The following is a 5,418-nucleotide window of genomic DNA, read 5'->3' as shown; positions in this document are numbered from 1 at the left end:
TTTTTGCTCAATTCATGACAAATTACGAATATTCAATGACATTTCGATTCGAGATCATAAATTACAATCGAGTGATGTCGTTTCCGAACGTTCATAAACGTGAAAATTGGTGATCACCGATACACTTTTGTGTGAATCTATACAATTTAACAACATTCACTGACATTTCGAACAGAACAGCTTTCCGACGTGCGATCCGAGATCATAACTTACAATCGAGTGATGTCATTTCCGAACGTTCATGAACGTGAAAATTGGTGATCACCGATACACTTTTGTGTGAATCGATACAATTTAACAACATTCACTGACATTTCGAACAGAACAGCTTTCCGACGTGCGATTCGAGATCATACCTTACAATCGAGTGATGTCGTTTCCGAACGTTCATGAACATGAAAATTGGTGATCACCTATACACTTTTGTGTGAATCGACACAAATTAACCAGATTCACTGACATTTCGTTCTGAATCGCTTTCCGATGTGCGAATCGCGATCACAGCTTACAATCGAGTGTTGTCGTTTCCGAACGTTCATAAACATGAAGAACGGTGATCACCGATAGATTTTTGTGAGAATCGCAACAAATCAAGAAGATTCACTGATATTTCGAACAAAATCAGATTCCCACGTGCGATTCGAGATCACACCTTACAATCGAGTGGTGTCGTTTCGGAACGTTCATAAACGTGAAAATTGGTGATCACCGATACACTTTTGTGTAAATCGATAAAAATTAACAAGATTCACTGACATTTCGAACAGAACAGCTTTCCGACGTGCGATTCGAGATCATACCTTACAATGGAGTGATGTCGTTTCCGAACGTTCATGAACATGAAAATTGGTGATCACCTATACACTTTTGTGTGAATCTATACAATTTAACAACATTCACTGACATTTCGAACAGAACAGCTTTCCGACGTGCGATCCGAGATCATAACTTACAATCGAGTGATGTCATTTCCGAACGTTCATGAACGTGAAAATTGGTGATCACCGATACACTTTTGTGTGAATCGATACAATTTAACAACATTCACTGACATTTCGAACAGAACAGCTTTCCGACGTGCGATTCGAGATCATACCTTACAATCGAGTGATGTCGTTTCCGAACGTTCATGAACATGAAAATTGGTGATCACCTATACACTTTTGTGTGAATCGACACAAATTAACCAGATTCACTGACATTTCGTTCTGAATCGCTTTCCGATGTGCGAATCGCGATCACAGCTTACAATCGAGTGTTGTCGTTTCCGAACGTTCATAAACATGAAGAACGGTGATCACCGATAGATTTTTGTGAGAATCGCAACAAATCAAGAAGATTCACTGATATTTCGAACAAAATCAGATTCCCACGTGCGATTCGAGATCACACCTTACAATCGAGTGGTGTCGTTTCGGAACGTTCATAAACGTGAAAATTGGTGATCACCGATACACTTTTGTGTAAATCGATAAAAATTAACAAGATTCACTGACATTTTGAACAGAACAGCTTTCCGACGTGCGATTCGAGATCATACCTTACAATGGAGTGATGTCGTTTCCGAACGTTCATGAACATGAAAATTGGTGATCACCTATACACTTTTGTGTGAATCTATACAATTTAACAACATTCACTGACATTTCGAACAGAACAGCTTTCCGACGTGCGATCCGAGATCATAACTTACAATCGAGTGATGTCATTTCCGAACGTTCATGAACGTGAAAATTGGTGATCACCGATACACTTTTGTGTGAATCGATACAATTTAACAACATTCACTGACATTTCGAACAGAACAGCTTTCCGACGTGCGATTCGAGATCATACCTTACAATCGAGTGATGTCGTTTCCGAACGTTCATGAACATGAAAATTGGTGATCACCTATACACTTTTGTGTGAATCGACACAAATTAACCAGATTCACTGACATTTCGTTCTGAATCGCTTTCCGATGTGCGAATCGCGATCACAGCTTACAATCGAGTGTTGTCGTTTCCGAACGTTCATAAACATGAAGAACGGTGATCACCGATAGATTTTTGTGAGAATCGCAACAAATCAAGAAGATTCACTGATATTTCGAACAAAATCAGATTCCCACGTGCGATTCGAGATCACACCTTACAATCGAGTGGTGTCGTTTCGGAACGTTCATAAACGTGAAAATTGGTGATCACCGATACACTTTTGTGTAAATCGATAAAAATTAACAAGATTCACTGACATTTCGAACAGAACAGCTTTCCGACGTGCGATTCGAGATCATACCTTACAATGGAGTGATGTCGTTTCCGAACGTTCATGAACATGAAAATTGGTGATCACCGATACACTTTTGTGTGAATCGACACAAATTAACCAGATTCACTGACATTTCGTTCTGAATCGCTTTCCGATGTGCGAATCGCGATCATACCTTACGATCGAGTGATGTCGTTTCCGAACGTTCATAAACATGAAGAACGGTGATCACCGATAGATTTTTGCGAGAATCGTAACAAATTGTTACGTCGTGTGGTTTAATGCCCGGATTTTTAGAGAGAGACAAATTATCTAACGAAATACTGACAATACGATTCACGGCTACGGACGGTAAAAGAGAAACTTTTTAGAGCAGCCCGCTTGGTACGACAAAGATTTACCCTGGTCGCGGTTGGTTAATTTACCGACTGCTGGAAATGTGGAACTCTACTTGACCGATTGAATTGACACAGACTGAATTACCGTCAGCAGTATGCTCGATGGTCGGTAACCGGAAGAATTTATTTGTCCAGAAAAAATGATACACGGGGTACGACGCGTAGACTTATTTTAGATCTCGTATTTGAGAAGGTGAGATTTTCCCCCTCAGGACCGAAACCTATGCTCGTGAGATATTTACCGGATGACCTTTCCAGAATAAAAATAAAATAAAACTCACTTACCGTTTAATTATTCTTCGACGGATGAGTTAGTCGATTGTTATTACTTCGATGTCGATTGGTGTTGATGGTCGGGAAACGGTCGGTGCCTCCGAGATGTTTTCACAATCGGGGTTGTACTCCTCTCGTTGAGTGAAGATCGATGAACCGACCAAACGTCCCAATGAGTATGGCGAATTAGCGTCGATGATGAAGATGCTCTTCCGAATGATAACGTCGGAAACGACGCGAATTTTACTCGGACCCGATTTTAACACCAAATTATAAATAATATCGTTCGGATATACGACACCAGAGTTTTCAGATAGCTGTGGGTGTTGAGTGGCTTTGCACAATGTTTTCACCCACGATTTATTATTACCGCGATTTAGAGCGGGTCTGTTACAGGCACGTGCGATAGCCCGGCGGATTTGAAATTTAACGCCTCCTCGACGTCTAGGCATAATAAGAGAATTTCATAATTAAATTTATATTTTGATAATTAATTCAAGTTGTTTAAAGGATAGAAAAGAGAAAGAAATCTCGTTGGCGTGCCAAATTCTCCAGCACAGAACAATGAGAAAGAGAGAGAGAGATAGAAATCTCGTTGGCGTGCCAAATTCTCCAGCACAGAACAATGAGAAAGAGAGAGAGAGATAGCAATATGTATCGGCGTGCCAAATTCTCCAGCACCGAACGATACAAATGAAGGAATTTAAAATACGATCTAACGTGCCTGAGTCTAGCACAAAAAGAATCGTATGCAAAAACTTGAATTAATTATTCAACTGAGAGATTGAATAAAAGAAATATGCCAGATTATAAAGGAAATAAATCCGCAGGTTTATCGCTGAATTAAGGCACGAAAATGAAATTAAATAATGCCACGTTTCTAAGAATTTACGGTGTTAGATGAAAGAGAGAATGAAATTAATAAATTCGTTCAGTAATGAACACGAGTTTTTGTAAAACATGAAATTGAGACTCTAGTTAATCTTGATGAAGATAACTCGTGAAAATTTATAATTCGAGAAAAATAGTTAGACTCGATTTTATCGAATTAAGAAATATTAATTCTCGAGGAAAAGAATGGAAAAATCACTCGAAGAAAATTGATGATAATTATTCGCGAGTTTCGGTGAAAATTACTCAACGGAAATAAATTGTTAATTAATCGCGAGATTCGGTGGAAATTACTCAACGGAAATAAATTGTTAATTAATCGCGAGATTCGGTGGAAATTACTCAACGAGGGTTTAAGGATGATTTGAATAATTATTTTAAACACTTTTCACCCTTTTTACACTTATGTATTGTTACAAACTTTTAAGTTGCGATGTTACAAAATTAAAATAAACTTGTACGATTAACTTGTACGAAAAAAGAACTTTAAAAACTTATTAAAACTTTTCGATTTTCAGCTGCTCTGCGGGAATATCCGTGCTCGCTCTCGGCCGGAGTTCGACTGGCTAGCTGTGGAGAGATTCGAGAACTTTAAAACTTATTAAAACTATTCGATTTTCAGCTGCTCCGCGGGAGTATCCGTGCTCGCTCTCGGCCGGAGTTCGACTGGCTAGCTGTGGAGAGACTCGAGAACTGATGAGTGCGGCGCGCCTGCGCTCTTAAATAGCAGCGTCCCGTTGGAGTATCGGTGAGGCCGGGCGTCTCGGTGTTGGTTGGCGCACACAAATAAAGTGAGTATCCGTGACTCTTATATACTGTTTCTATATACTTTATAAATTCGTTTAACTCGTAATTATTGATTATTTAAAACCAGTTTAATTAATCATTAATTTTACATTTATTTTCAGCTTAATTTTAAGGTAAGTACATTTCGTTATATTTTATTTATCAATAATTAATTAACTTCAGTTAAATAATTATTGATTTTACATTCTTATTTACTATTCATTGTAAGATTATTATCTCATTATTGTTTCTAGGTTTTCTCTGGATACAACGGGTGTGTAAGTATATTTAATATCTTCTTATAACAATTAATTGGTTGTTTATTAATTAATTACGAATCGATGCTTATTTTATTGATTGATTGCCATTTTCTATTTTCAGGTTCTTCTGGATCCAACGGCGAGTAAATTTCGGGTTGGTAAGTACAATTATTGTTTATTTAATTAATTATTTTGTTGTTTTATAAATATTATTTTGTTCGCAGGATCTCTACGGGTGTTTACAATGGTTTGGACGGTGCGCAGCGAAGTTTCATCGGTAAGTGTACGTTTTCTACATACTTTCTTTTATTGTTTAACATTTAACAATTTATTTTTCTGTGCGTTTTCCAGGAAGTTTTGTACAGCGTTTTGACGAGGACTGTCACATCTGGCACGTGCGTGACTTCGCCTAAGAGACTCTTGAGAAGTTTTTTTTCTAGAGTCCTTTCCTTTCGCTGGGAAAAACCCTCGAAAAAATTGGAAAGAAAGGGTCATAAAAAAAGGACTCGAGTGAAGGGTCAGGGTTGACGAGTGTCGACGTATGGATTTTGGTAAGT

This window comes from Venturia canescens, chromosome 2, assembly GCF_019457755.1.
Source record: "Venturia canescens isolate UGA chromosome 2, ASM1945775v1, whole genome shotgun sequence".
NCBI lineage: Eukaryota > Metazoa > Arthropoda > Insecta > Hymenoptera > Ichneumonidae > Venturia > Venturia canescens.
Note: the sequence above shows the minus strand (reverse complement) of the source record.